Source organism: Molothrus aeneus, chromosome 3 (assembly GCF_037042795.1).
Source record: "Molothrus aeneus isolate 106 chromosome 3, BPBGC_Maene_1.0, whole genome shotgun sequence".
NCBI lineage: Eukaryota > Metazoa > Chordata > Aves > Passeriformes > Icteridae > Molothrus > Molothrus aeneus.
The window spans coordinates 12889185-12904893 of record NC_089648.1 but is presented as its reverse complement, the minus strand read 5'-3'; the positions used below and the strand labels follow the sequence as shown (position 1 = coordinate 12904893).

General features: G+C 42.7%; 1 long non-coding RNA gene across 1 annotated transcript in view; it reads left to right on the top strand.

Annotated features, from left to right (window-relative positions):
* The window catches only part of LOC136554387 (uncharacterized), a 31820-nt gene extending 17362 nt beyond the window's left edge, over nt 1–14458 (top strand). Inside the window, exon 2 of the long non-coding RNA XR_010783321.1 lies at nt 13427–14458. This is a non-coding gene — a long non-coding RNA (uncharacterized lncRNA). The remainder of the gene's footprint in view (nt 1–13426) is intronic.
* The last annotated feature ends 1251 nt before the right edge of the window (nt 14459–15709 follow it).

Sequence of the window (15709 nt, the reverse complement as noted above, 5' to 3'; positions counted from 1 at the left end):
GAGCAGTATTGATAGCCCTAAGGACAGCTACACAATTTGGGCAGCTTTGTGAAAGAAGATCAGCTGCCTGCCATAGGAACCCAGATCTCAAAAAAGTCAACATGCAGCTGGCAGAAAAGACAAGCAAACACCCTAATGGTTTAATATAGCTATGAAATGTTGAGGTTGTCTTGATGAAAGCTCTGTTCTATCTGACTCAACTAAGGCAGACATTGTCACTTAGGACCAGAGGGCATATTCTGATCATCAGGTGAAAGTAGAACTTAATCCAGTTATTTTTATGAGGAGCCCTAGACATTGAGTCTAACTCAAGCCTATCTTTTGGAAAGACTTCAGTAAGTCACAGTGATTAATCACACTTGAAGTTTAAAAATGTGTATCTAGTTTCTAATTCAGATTGGTCTGGTTCTAGTTTCTATATATTAGTTCTTGTTTCATATTTACTGTTTGAGTTCTTGTTCAGTTCAGCTGAACTATTGTTGCGCTTACTATTTGTTCTTTGTGAAAGTGTTTATAATACAGACACTTTTTCATTTTCTTTTTGAACATGACAGAATATTTGGAGCTTTCTAGATCTAAATCTCATGCTGGACTCCTCCATATTGTGACTGTGCTTTTGTAGATGAAGCTCTTCCCAATTTCAGTCTAGACCTGTGTCTAAGAAATAGAGAAAACAAGGCAAAATAAAGAGAGGAAATGGGATGCACAGGGAGAGATGTCAGAAACACAAAATCCTTGGTTCTGGCTGATGTCATGCCCAAGCACTTGCCAGGGTGTCCATGGTAAGGCTGGGTCACAGGCATGGCTTCACCCCACAAACTAGAACAGAGCTTTTGGGAAGAAGCAGAGGGGCCACCAGGAATTTCAAGGGAGGCATGGAAAATCTTTAGAAAATCCCTTGGGCATCCCTGTTTTCCAGGTGCAAAATTATTCCTGTGTTTTTCTCCCCGCTTCCTCTTCAAGAAAGGGAGTAAAGGATGAATTACCTGAGGTAATGGCATGAACCTGTGTCAGGGAAGGTTTTAGATGGATATCAGGAGAAGATTTTTCACCCAGAGGGTGCTTGAGCCCTGCAACAGGCTCCCCAGGGCAGTGCTCACAGCACCAAGCCTGACACAGTTGAAGAAGCATTTGGACAACAGTCTCAGGCACATGCTGTGAGCCTTGGGTTGTTCTGTGCAAGGCCAGGAGTTGAATTTTCATGATCCCTGTGGATCCCTTCCAACTGAGAATATTCTTTGATTCTACAAAAATTCAGTATTGCAGCATCTGTTTGCAATAATTTGCATCTTGTTTAAAAAATATTGGAAGTTAAAAAAAAAAAAAGAGATCTATAAATCACTTTGCAACCATGGAAAAGGCCATTGCATAAATAAGGAAACAGTGGAGAAAAAGGGAAGCTGTTAGATGCATTGCTGGCCAATATAAAAATTGCTACATATAGGACACTTAAACTGCAAGAAGGAATAAAAGACACTGAAAAATGAGGGAGAAAGCCAAGACACAACCTGAGGACCCAGACTAGCAAACTGGTCTCAGCTTACAAGGGTGACTGGAGCCATTCAGAAATGGAAAATAAAATTGTTGTTGAAGATGCAGCACCTGTTGGGAGGTGCAGCATCAAAGGTGGCTGTGGAGCTGCCCTGGCAGCAGCAGTTTCCTGGAGGGGATTGTGAGTGACCTTCTTCCAACTGCCCCTGTGACCATGGCCACATGCCCCCAGAAACTCTGTGCACTTGGGGACTTCCCCTGTCAAGGTCAGCTTAGCTCTGCTTAGGCAGAGTGCCTGATTGCAGCTCCAAGGTGGTTGCACGAGCCTTGAAGGGAGCTCCACATGAAATCCATGTTGGCTGTAGTATTTTAGGTGCTAATAACCCATCTAAAGCTGTCTGGTGTCCCCAAAGATCACAGCAGGAGCCTTTTCTCACCAGTGCCACCCTGTGCCCTGCTTCCATATTTCTCTTGTGCAGCACTGGCGTGGGAGAAAGGAGAACTGCTCACAAGGAAACCTCTGAAGTTTAAAAACAGAAACAAAGTGGTTTTCCCAGTCTTTTATGCTTGGACATGCTGGAGTAATGTGACATGGAGGGATGTAAGGCTGGTTTCATTAGGTTCTCTGGCCTTATGCCCAGCTCTGTGCCTGCAGTGCCAGCCCAAGGTGATGGTGGTGGGCTCGGGGTGGCAGCCCAGGGGCAGCTCTGGGGTGTCCCTGTCCCAGCTGGACAGGGTCCCCTGTGTGCCATTTGTTGGGTCAGGGTGGCTCCAAGCCCTCAGGCCCCCCCCTGTGCCCCTTTGCAGGGCCGCTCTGTGCAGGGGGGCAGCAGGTTGGGTGATGGCTTTGGGGACACCTCTGCAGTGCAGTCCCTGCAGTCCCTGCTGTACTGGGGCATGTCCCTGGTGTCTTGGGGCATGTCCCTTGGCCACAACCCCAAACTACTCTTGGGAGGAGCTGCTTTGGCCCCTTTGTCAGGCATATTGTGTCCACAGGGCTTTTAATGATTCAGGGGAATGTCTAAAGCAGGTGATCAGAACTGAAATTCACTGATAGCTCCTTCTCAATCCTTTTTTGCCAAGGTTAGCAAAAATTTTTTTGAAATTAAACCTGGATTCTATTTTGCTCTCTCCTCCTTTCTCCTCTGATCCTCTTCTTCCTTCTGTTCCATCTTCCCTGCAGAAAAAGAATCACCACTCAGCTCAAGGGGGACTGTCCTCCAGAAGGAGCTGGGAATTAATCTTGTTGCTGAAATGAAGACTAGAAAAGTTCTTCAAAACTTTGTCATTTATTTATCAAATACAAGACTTATGATTTATTTTTCCTCCCTTTCTCATTAATCATTGTCCTCTTCAAGCATTCAGGAAATGTATGTCAGCCCCCCCAGATTCATTAAAAGGAATAAAAAGGTTTCCTTTTTCTGCCTTCTTCTGCTAAGTATTGTAGGACTGGACTTTACAGATGTTTTTGGAAAATATAATTAAAAAAAAAAATGAACTATACCTTGAAAATTAAATAGAGCTTTAAGAAGAGTATCAACTCTTTATCTGTTATATTAGTTATATTATATCTGTTATATTATATTATATCTGTTATTATATTATATTATATTATATTATATTATATTATATTATATTATATTAATCATATTATCAGTTATATTAGTGATAGAACTGTGTGATTTGGATTCTGGGTATAGTGTAAGAAAAAGGAAGCATAAATATCTTTGTTTAATGGATGTGCCCTCCAGGACCAAGGAGCCTTTGGTAACTCCTGCTTTGAAGCTGCTGCCAGGAGAATTCTTGTCCTGCCCACAAACACCTGCATCTGATGGGCATGGCAGGACATGGGGCTTTGCAGGGGCTCTGTGTAACTCCAGCATTGGTTGAAGTGCCCTTGACACCTCAAGTTACTGATTGCAAGCCTCTCCCAACACCTCCCAGTGAATGGCAGAAAGAGGGAAAGGTGACACAGGAGGGAAAAGTGGCTTCACTGCCATTAATTGACGGTGAAAACCTACTTGTATCATTTCCTCCAGCACAAATAGAGGTGAAAAACCTTGTTTCTGCTCTACAAGGCTATGGCTAAGATAGGCAGAGCTTTGATTAAAATGCGCTGGGAGAGTCAGGTGTGTGTTTTGGAGCCCAAAACATGGAATTGTTTGTCAGAAGTTGTACTAAGAGGGGAAAAACTTCCCAGGCTCCCAGTGGCACACCAGGATTGTAGAGAGCAGGGTATGAATTTCATTTTCTCTTTGAGCATCCACCGTAAAACACAATTTCTAGAGCTTTATTAAATGGCCCTGAGCGTGAAAGTGGGTGCTACATATGTGTATATTACAAGTAATATTAATGTAGATGTGTTACAGTAAATTTCCAATACATCTTCCTTTCTTTCTCCTCTTTCCCCTCATCTCCATTCTAACACATTTTTGAGGTGGAGCTGCTGAATCACATTTAGAGGGGCTGAGGGATTGTTTGTGTGTTTTCCTTCAAGGCAGCACTGTCTCTGGCAGCTGTGGTGCTGAAGATGGTCCTGAGCTCTTGCCAAGGACCTGTGGAGAGCTGAACTCCTGCTTGTCTCAGGAGCCTCCTGTGCTTGTGAAAAGACTTGGTGCTGTCCAGGGTCTGGATGAAAGTTATTGTTTGAATTTCTTGTAGTGAGAGACTGTCTCTCCACCTAGACAGGAAATCAGCATTCAAAAAGTTAATTTAAGACAGTAAAAATGTAGCATTTAGTGCAACTAAAGGTGTGCATGCACAGAGATAGGGGTCAGCTGTGAGCCTCCATCTGCAGTCCCTCTGCAGATGTGACCCTCTGCAGCTCTGCTCCCAGTGGATGCATTGCTCCACCTGCAAATGTGTTGGATGCTAGGGCTTGAAATTACTCTATATCTGCTCATTTCAATATATATGAACCTGACTAAAGCCTCAGACCTGGCTACTTCAATATCAAGAAATCTTCTCAATAGTCAAAAATTTCCTTGCTAAATTAGATCCATTTCTCTTTGGTTTTTACCTTCTTTCCTTTCTCACCCAAAGCTACCCCAGGTAATAGTGCATTTCAAAAATGGACATCTAAGACTATTTAGAATTATTTGAGTAGTTACCATGTAAGCTCTTACACTGCATTAACTTGCCCAGTTGATGTGTGTGTGGTCTGAGAGGACAATTTGTGGGCAGGGTTGCTTCTCCCCTGTACTCAAAGCAGGTTTTGGTACAGCTTTCTGTAATTTACATCTCTGTGTTTCAATGAATTTAGGATTCCCCTGTCTCACCAGTATATTTCTATATATTTTACTAATACAGTAAATCTAGTATATTTTACTAATTTTTGGAATTGTCCTGCCAAACTTTATGTTGCTGGTGGGGATGATGGGAAGAAGGACACAGGACACTTTAAATCCCACTGTTACAAATCTCTGTGCTGTAGGTAACTAAGACCATCTATATACCAGCCTCAAGGTGAAGGTGATAAATCTTACTCATCCTCAGGACACTTTGCCAAGTGACTGATTAAAAGCAATCTTCACAGGAATTGTTCTCTCTGCAACTGGCCCATAAAAATCCCAAACCAATCCCTCTTTTCTTAGTTACTCCAGTACCTGTAGTAGAAGAAAGCTGTTGGTTCCCCGAGAAGACTTGAATATTCTTCTTTTAAAGTTCTAGCACTACTCTTCACTGCTGGTCACGGTGCCCTGCAGGTATTCCATTCTGCTGAACATCAGGGCTACACAAGAATTAATTTTTTTTTTCCTCAATGCCTTTTGGCTGCAGGTGTCAGTCTGCAGACAGAGTTTCTGCAGAAGGCATGTCCTGCCCCAGGAGAAAAAGCTGGAGCAAGCAGCAAGGCTGCCAGCAAAAGTGCTTTTTGGAGGTAGACAAGTGGCTGATTGGCAGTGCTGGGGAGGCAGGGGAGTATTTGGGTGGGGAAAGAAGGTATTGAAACAGAGAAGAGGTTTTAACTGTAAATGTATGGTGGGCATAAGGGAGACAAAACACTGCTTAAGAAATTGTGTGATTTAAAAAATACATTATTTGGCTGTCAAGTGAATTATAGAGGAGATAGGGAGATTATTCATTAGATGCATCATAGCGACAGGACATAAAGGATTAGACATGCTGTGTGAGCCATAAAGCTTTCAACCAAGCAGGGAAAGAGTAATGATCTTGGTTTTATTGTGCTGTTTTCAGGCTGACAAAGTTCTAATTTTGTTCCAAAAATAAAGTTATGAACCAAATAGAAAGGGCTCTTGAATTGTGTAGGTTCACTTCTGTGATGGTGTTGACTGTGCAGAGACAGTTTGATCACTATCTGTCAGAGCTGCAGAGAAACCTCTGCTTCATGGGAGCCCAAATAATTCTCAAAACAAATGCAGATAAACTTTCTTGTTATTGATTAGCTTCCTGGCTTCTTTTATTTGCCTCTGCAGCCCCCTCTGTTAGTGCAGTGAATTGCTGGTGACTTGCAGGAGCTGGCAGGGTGACCTCAGCTTCTCAGGGGAGCAGGGCTGTGTTTGATGTGCCTCTGCTGGCTCTGCCCAGAGCCAGGAAATGCTGCTCCAAAAAGTGCCTCTCCTGCCTCTCACCCCCACTCTCCTGAGTCAGATAATCATCTGGTAATTATCTACCCACTGTCCTGGGCAGATAATTGTCAGCACCCAGGACATCCCTCTGGCTGTCCTGAGCAGCCAAGACCCCTGCCAGGGGGCTCAGAAGCCCTGGCACAGAGCCCAAGATGCCTGTGGTTTTGATTATGACCCATGGAGCAAATTACCAACCTTATATGAAGATCAGCAAGCCCCAACAGTTTAAGTAGAATATTAGCAAAGTTATCACGGGGTGAAAAAGTAGATTTTGGGGTTTCTGGAATGGGGATTCAGCGGGGCAAGATGGAGGGATCTGGGCGTGTCCAGCCTTTCTCCTTCTTCTTCTTGGCCTCCATCTTCTGCTGTGATGTTGGCACTTTTGGATTGGTTTAGAGTAGAAGCTCACTGTCTAACATAGGTGATAGGTACTGGAAAGTAATTGTAAACATTGTACACGTAGTTTTTAGGATAAAGACATAACACAGCCCCTGGGGCGGGCAGAATCCCTCAGACTGTCTTGCTGAGCAGACCTTGGCAGGTCAGGAGGAAGAATTTTATAGATTAGATACAATAAACAACCTTGAGACCGAGAAATGAAGAGCCCTGACTCCTTCTTCAAGTGTTGGGCTGGGAAAAGAGACCTTGGAACTCTTCTCAGGGTCACTCTGACCAGCCAGAGATCCCAACTGATAATCATCTGTCAGCCAGGGGGAAAGTGCTGCTGCCACCTCCTCTGGCTGTGCCACTGCAGCACCACTGACCCCAGGCAGGCAGGAGCATCCAGGCTGCCTTTCACACAAACATCAAACCCAGTAAAAACAGGTGAGGGACCCGTGTCAAGCTGGAGAATTGACCTAACAAAGGAATAGCAGCGGCCTGGCTTCAGCTGGGACAAAGTTAATTGTTCTTAGCAGCTGGTACACTACTGTTTTGGATTTAGGATGAGAATAATGTTGATAACACACTGATGTTTTAATTGTTGCTCGACTGCTGCTCAGGGACCAGCCGGGCACTGTTCAGCAGGTGGTGAGCAGTTTGATTGTGCATCACTCAGTTTACTTGGGGCTTATTCCTCTCTTTCTTTTTGTTGTCTCCCTTTCCATCATCATTCTTAATGCTGTTGTTACAAGAATTTACTTTATTTCAATTATTAAACTGTTTTAATCTCAACCCAGAGGTTTTACCTTTTTCTGATTCTCCTCTCCGCCACACTGGGCTGGGGATGGAGTGAGCAGGCAGCTGCCTGGTATTTAGTTGCCATCTGGGGTTAAACCATGACAGCCAGGCACTTCAAGTCTATTGCTTCATATTTATTATGACTTGGATAGTCCCTTGATTGGCTGTGGGGGAAAACTTAAAATTAAATTCTAGAGCATTTTGTTGACTAGAGCAGCATGTTCTGCTCTTTTACAACACTCAGAACAAGGTAGTTGGTGAGGAATGTAAAAAAATAAACTTAACTCCTTTCTGTAAGCAAAATTAGAAACTCAGAGGAGCAATTTAACCTCCAGAGCTCACAAGAGGACAATATAACAGTGTGGTCACCTGCAATTTTTGAGTCATTCACTCCTTTGAATCACTCTTACGTGATTCACACAGGCTGAGTGAAAATGCAGACCTGCCCTGCTAGCTGCTATCTTTACTTCTTCCTTCAAGCTTTTCCCATGTTTCTTAATTCTCTCCCTTCATTTACTTCACAGTAAATTTATCTGAATTTCTGAACTGCAGTTAACAAAGAGAAGGATGTATTAACTACACAATCAACATATAAGGGCTGTGACACATGATAGAAGCACCAGAAAGATAATGAGATATTAAAAAGAAGTTATTCTGATTTATAAGCACTGGAGAGTTGCATTTTCACACCCTCTAAGCAATTTGAAGGTTAGAAATGTACTTGAAAGAAACTTCACAAAGATTTCTTATATTTGCTCATTGATGCTTTCATAACCTTCATGTCTTTCCCTTTCTCATGAGTTCCCACTGATGATAGCCTTAATTAAATCAGAAAATTTTGTTAGCAGTTCCTAAGTGTATTCTTCCTCTTTGGGTTGTATTGTACAATTAAATGAATTTCTTAGACTGTATTTCTTAAAATATCTGTTTCTTCCTGTAGCATATTCCCATTCTTGTCAGCAAGCCCTGTCAGCAGCTGAAACAAGATCTTTCTCACCAGCTTTTTTTTTTTTTCCTTCTTCTTCTTTTTGGAGAGACAATGTTGCATAAAAACCAAATAGGAAATAACTATTTCTAAGCCTGAGCCACAAAAAACTTCAGCAGATCCTTTCTTCATTCCAAAAGGTTCCCTTACCTAAATGTTTTATCATTTACTCTTTAAGTGGGTCCCCTCTCTCATGCTGAGCCTCTTCTTCTCTGCCTAACTAATATTTCTTCATTAATCTCTTCATCAAATACAAAAAAATGAGGTGTTGTGCATCATAATTTGGGAAAAAAACCTCATCAATCTCTTCTCTGGAAAAGAGATCATATTTAGTCATTTTATTCCATACTTCATCCCTCTTTCTTTTGTGTCTGGGTTTGCACTTTTGCATTCCAGCTTTGTTCTCAATCCTCCATAAAGTCCTATTAATTAAATGCCTTTCTCAGTCACTTCTTCCCACTATCTTAAATATGGATAAGCCTGGGAAAGGTCAGCAGCTTCAACTGCTCTTTTAATACAGAGTGGAGCCAGCTATAAAACAAAGCCCAGATAAAATCAAATCAAACCTGGAAGGACTGAGCTGAAAAGCAATAATTGCTTGGCTGTCCTCAACAGAACTACAGAAGTGCTTAATTTAAACCTGAAAACAAAACTGAGAGGATTATTGGCAAGAACTTGATGAAAGAAAACCCAGTTGATAATATTGATTGTAGCTGGCAATTTTTTCCTCCAGAAAGTGCTTTGCAAACACTAATTAACCATGGTATTGCACAACCTGAGGATCTCTTGTAGCAGGGTTTTTTAGCTTTGGTTCTTCTGTGATATGTGGCCAAAGATTAAGCAAAGTATAGCAAAGCTTTTTCTAGCGGAGAAATGGACCCATTTTAATCTAGTGACCAGTTTTGGTGTGTGCTATTGTACTCTGCTTAATCAGGCAGCAGTCAGCACTTCTTGATGGAGGTGCATTTTTATTGCATTGCACAAGGAATGCCCCAACAAAGGCAGGAATGATGCATCTGACACCATGTTTTCAGAAGGCTAATTTATTACTTATTTATTACTTATTTTACTATATTATATTAAAGAATACTATACTAAAGAATACAGAAAGCATATTAACTGAATGCTAAAAAGATCATAATGAAAACTTGTGACTCTTTCCAGAGTCCTGACACAGCTTGACCCCAGTTGGCCAACAAGTGAAAACAGCTCACACCAGAATGCAATGAAAGAATCACCTGTGGGTAAACAATCTCCAAACACATTCCCCATGTGAGCACAACACAGGAGAAGCAAATGAAATAAAAATAGTTTTCCTTTTCTCTGAGGCTTCTCAGATTCCCAGCAGAAAAATCCTGGGCGAAGGGATTTTTTCAGAGAATGTGAATGCCACACATTTGTTCTTGTCTAATTAGGCCTTAAATAGGGGTAAAACATCATATTCCATATTCACTCCCAGTCCTTGGGTGGAAGGGTTGGGAAGGAGAAGTGCTGGCAGTGGGCCATGTTGCTGGCTCTGCTTGGGTTTGGTTGTTTTGGTTTTTTTTTAAATTAAAGCTCCTTGGGGCTCTGTCTGTTTCTGCATATCCACAGAGGAGTCTGGAGGAGCCATCTAAGGTCCAACCACTGCTGAAAAGCACAGCAGTGCTGCTGTCTCTGCAGTGTTCACTCTTCCAACGAGTGAGTCCCTATGGTGGTGATCATGAGACTGGCATGTAGAAAAGTTAAGCACAGTTCCAGTTACCAAGGGTGAATAAACAAAATTAAATAACTATTTCCTTTGCCTGCAGTCAAATTTGTCATGCATCACTGATATGGAGCCCCTCAAGATCTGAACCAAACTTGACAATTTTTTTTTTAAAGTTCTTAATCAGCAGCCATAGCTGGGCAGTTATGATTAAGCAATTGCATTGTGAACCTCATAGTCTTGGCTAATCTTTTGTTTTAAGGGAAAGGGAAGACAATCCCAAGAGAAATGGGCAGTCTGGACCAGAGCCACCAGGAGTGAAGTCAGCAGAACTGAGCAGCAACTGGGGGAAAGGTAATTCTGGCAGTGGGAGACCACAGCCACCAACCCACTGACCACCTGCTCAAAATGGACCCCAGGCTCAAATGGAGGGAAGAACTGTGCATGCAGGCTAATTAGCATGAGAAATGAGAGATAAGAACTAGCAAATAAGGGGCTGAGTACTGATTAATAAAAAATTATGTAATCTGTAACCAGGGGATGCTGATGCCTTTGTTAAAATGTTTAATTAAAGTTTGGATGGTCAGGTAGCCAGCCTTTTATGGGTTACAACCCAGCTCCTGACTTGGCACGAACTAGGAAAAAATGTTAGAAATACCTCACCTTAGTGTGTGTGAATTGACGTTGAGCACCAGGTAATGAGCTGGCATTTGGGACAATGGAACTAAAAGCAGAGGAAATCTCAGTTTAAGTTTCTGTTTCCATCTCTCATTCTCACTGTGCAGCATAGCAGCAGCTGCCTAACCCAAAAAAAACAGTGGCCAGTTCTTCTTTATGATGGGTAAATCACCAAGCCTCACAGGTTTCAAAACACTTGGTAGCACGCAGCCTGTCCTTCTCATACTCTCATGCATTAGGTACAACTGTTTATTTTCACTTTGACCACCGGTGTCTATCTTCCATCTCCAGCTTTGCTATTCCCAGAGATCTGAAATGAAAAGAGAGATATATTTTGAAGTGACAGCATCAGTTCTTTGCACTGATAAGTAAAACTGACCTGTCATTTTAGGTAGAAAAACCTGCTCTGCAGCCACACCACAGCATGGTCTTGCCCTGCTGTTGGGCAGGAGCAGCCTCAGCTGTGGCACTGCCCTGGAGCCACAGCAGGAATAAAAACCTCGTTGTTCTTCAAGCACTCAACACCTCAAAAACCTCTAAAGTCTTGTGATTTTGATGAAGACTTTGAGAAGAAGAGAGAAATCAAGAGTTTTATCTGGTACCAGTCTTCTCCTTAGATATTGCAACTGATGCCTGTTTATTGCATCACAGCTCCTGCCTCATTGCTGCAAAGAGAAGAAAAGCAGGAGTGAGGTGTGGGACCTCAAACCAGCTTGGTTGTACCTCAGCCTGTGCTGGGGGAGCAGTGTCACTGGGGGAAGGGGGAAGAAAGCAATCCCATTTTGGGTAGAAGTCTGCCCAAGTGCTAGCTGCAGTCCCAGGTGGTGGGTTTGTTTTCCAGGCTCCAATAAAACCCATCTGTATGCAATCACTGCTGGACTAAATGGGGGGAGATTTGGTGAGCACATGTGTGTTCACACCAGGATTTTGAGTGGAGATGGAGCCTGCAGGAGCTGTAGCTCATAGCTCTGCTTCTACCAGTGTGGAGGCAATGTGGGAAGCCAATCACAAAACCTCAGACCCAGCTGACACTGACACTGTGCCTCCATTGTCACAACCCATTCATTTTCAAGCATTTTTAAATTTAGCACAGCTTATTAGAAGAAGGTGCTTAACTCCAGATGGTGTTACCTGGTTTTAAATGTCATTTCAAGGGGAAGGGCTGCTTCCCAAGGGCTCTGTGGTTTTCCAAGTTCCACTGCAAGTAAAGTAAAACTGAAAAGGTTTGGAGAAGGGTTGCCTAATGAATTGCATCCCAGCCAGGAGTAATTAAACAGGCCGTGGCTTCTCAGCATCAGTAGAGTCAGTAAGATGGGGAAGGTTCATTTGCTGGTCCTCGTAGATCAGTGTCATGAGACACCCCACAAAGCTACTGGGTGGCAGGTTTAAAATTAAAATAATGAAGTATGACTTCACATGGTTCATAATTCAGCTGCAGAACTCATTGCCACCAGCCACTGGGGGCCTATCACTCAAATGGCTTCCAGGGGAAATTAGCCTGTTCAGGGAAGAGAGTTCTGCCAGCACCTGCTAACAGCAGAGATTCTCACCCACAGCTGTGGTCAGGAGCCACAGAGCCAGTGCTTTCATGGAAGTATTGCTGTACATGCTCCTCTTCTTCTTCCATCCCCTAAAACATCCCAGCAGCTACCAGCAGAGGAACCAGGGTCTGATAGTGCTGCTATTACAGTACAAGGATTCCTCAGCCCCAGTCAGGAAGGGGATATTAAGCAGTACAAGTGCAAATAGCCACTCTACATCACATGTGCAGAGCAATGCTGGGTGTTGCAAGAAGGTGGGGACGCAGTGAGATAAATACAGAAATATATTTGAGCCTGCCCAAAATCATGTATCAGCATAAAAGGACTAAGGGCTTCCCTGGTCTCAGGCTTGTGATGGTGCTGTCCTTCAGTGTTGGTGCAAAGGAGCTGTATGATGCTAGAACAGGAAAATGAATTTTATGATAATTACCAAATAACACAGAGGAAAAAAAAAAACAACTATCTTCTTATGCTTGGTAATAGAAATACATTCAGTGCTTATAATGATCCCTCTAATCTGAGCAGGATCTGAGTTTTATGTTTTGGAAGAGAGGGAGTGCTCAGACATAATTCCAGTGCAGCTGCAGACAATGCTCTTTTGTGGCTGATTATCCATCCATAATTCAGGCTGGTGAATTCAGCCTTTTCAGTTTTGCACAGCCCATTTGCTTCCAGACTACTTAGGTTTTCCCCAGTATTTTAAGTGGTAGAAATCATGCCAGAAGGTGACAGTTCTGCAGTCTTACCCAGGTGTATGTTAGCTACCATCAGTGTCTGCCCCTAGAGTAGTGCTGAGAGCTCCTGCCTGGGAGCTGGGAAACTGGGATACAGCTGGCTCCTCAGCTTGTGTGAAGGTGCACTTCATTCCTGCTGGTGAAACCTCTCCTGTGTGCAGGAAAGGCAATCCCCAGTTATTACGTTGTAGGGAAAATACCAGCTGGAGAATCTGTGTAGCCCCGTGGTTTTGAGGTGTGAGTTTGGGTTGCCTTGAGAATAATGCAGTCTTTGGGTTAAAAAAAAAAAATAAATTTGGTGGCCCCACTGCAATTTTTGAGGTGGCAGACCTCTGGCTATGTGATTTATATATGATTTGCATATCCTGGGATGCTGAACTACTGTGTATCTTTTCCATGTCCTGGGCGTAGTTGGCAACTAGAGCAGCACTAGACAGAGCCAGGATGACCTGCAGCTGCTCTTACTTTACCTCTGCAGAAAAAGTTTTCTAATGATGCCTGAGTCCTGCTGACTCAGCACCTGATTTTTACATGTTTTTTTTCAGGAAAAATAGCAGAATTTTTCAACCAGTTGACCTCATCCTCCCTCCTGACTTCGAAAAATCTATGAATCTGAAACACAGAAGATGAAGAAGGATTTCTGCTTGTGCCAAGAAAACCCTTTTATTTCTCAATGTTAATATTTCTAATTTACATTTACTGCTTGGGGGTTTAGAGATTATTTGGAACAGCAACTATGAACCCTCCTTCCACATATGCTGGGACAAGCAGCTATTTATAGCTTTTGATTTGCAGTTGGAGAAAGAACCATAAATATTCCCTACTTCAGCAGGAAAATAGTTCCAGCAATATAAAAAAAGAGCCTCAGTACATAGGAATGGCACAGGATTTGGGCTTCATTGATTTTGCTGTTTCAGCTAAGATTTATCTCTTTGAAGTTTCTGAGACTGGTACAGTCTTGTGTCCATTTTAAGACAGCAGAGCCCTATGTTAAGCTTTGCATCATTAACAGAATGGTGGGCAAAAAATGCTCTGTGAAAACAGCCCAAGCCCTTGGCTTTATGCTCCTGAATATTCTAGGAGGAGGAGGCCTAAAAATCACTGATGTGAAAGTTCTCTATGTGTTATTATGCCTTTGGGGACACAGTAATAATCTGTGATACCTCACCTTTTAACTAGTCATCTGTGATGGGGAGAGAGGGAAAAGGGCTGTAATTGTTCTGCATGTTTGTTAAAGGATTATTTCACTATGTATTTGATAAAATACAATCCCTCATGATCATATATAATTTTACAGTGTTAAAAATAAATATCACAATAGCTTTTTACAGTTGGTTTTTTTTTTTATTTTAACATAGCTGGGTAGGTGTTTCATATGCAGTTTATTGAAGTTGTATTTTTGATGTCTCCAAGGGGGATGTGGAATTGCTCTTCCCTGGTTCAGAATTTCTAAACACACTTAGTGCACCTATTCTTTTATTTCTGTTGCATGCAGTTCCAGTGGAAATGAGTGTTCTTAATCCCAGCCAACTGAGATGCAAACATTTAAAATTAAATATAGTTACTCATTTTAAAAGGTCACTCTTGTCTTTTTATTAGTGCTATTTATTTCCTCCAACCTGTTTCACATTCAGATCACTGCAATGAAGAGCAGTGCAACCCAGAACAGCCAGAGCTGGGGCTGAGAGTGGAGGGGAGAATTCTGCCACATGTGGCTCCTTGGTCTTAATGTGTTGCCACTTATCCCTTGGGCTGTGCACAGTCTGCAGAGACAGGCCCAGTCCTCTGTGCATCTTCTCTCAAAATCTTTTCTGCACTCCTGAATGCTTGGTTTGCTGCAGTGATGTGCATAGGCTCTATTGCTCGTGGTGGATTTCTGCTCTGAGCTATGTGGACTGCACAATGCTTTGAGATTCCAAACCAAATGGAGATTCACACTGTCTGATTCTCCTGAGCCCTGTACCCCTGGGTGTAGTTAACTCCTGGGAAATGCCAGCAGCTCCAAATAAGAATGGGAAGCTTCTAAAGGCTGAAATAAGGCTCAAGGCAGCAGGATGTTTTTTTTTAATAGTCATAGCAATTAAGATATTAAAATCAATGTCATGAGCTGTCACTTGGGCTGCATTAGCTCTGCTCTGCCATGAACTTGCCCTTTTTCACCACCCAAACCTTCTGAAACTGCAGGAGAACAAACATTTCTCACGGAGCCTAAGCACCCTCTGCTCTTAATCTGAATATGTTTGGATTTCTCAGCGAATCTGCCAGCATCCATTAGAGTCACCATTAAGGGGCCATGGTGGGATTTGAACTAATCAGTACAATTTACAAAATTTTTTGGAGCACCAAAACTTTTAGGAGCAGCTGAGTGGTGAAACCATACTCAGGGGACAGGAGTTTTTCTAACAAATGCAGCTTGGAAGAGGAGCAATCAGTCTGGCTCCCACCCAGATTAATGAAAACCAACATTTGAGCCTGTGATAAACAAAGGAGCAGCCCGAGGTGTTTTCAACCTTCTCAACAGGCAAGAGAGGCAGAGGAAGGCATCAGGGAAGACAGCCAGCCAGTCATCAGTCTATCACTAAGAATTGTTTTAATTACTAAGGGGACAGAAGAACAGGGGAAATTGATCTCTGGTGCAAAGTCAGAGCATGTCAGATTTGCCATTCTTTCCATTTCCCTCTCCAAGTGCTGCCTCACACTGAGTGATGCTTTTGAGCCCCCACATGCCCACTGATGATTTAGAATCCATACTTGCATGAAGTGATTATAATTAAGCTCCTCTGTGGCTTCATACACAAATTTACCACTCCCTTACAGACAGTACCCAT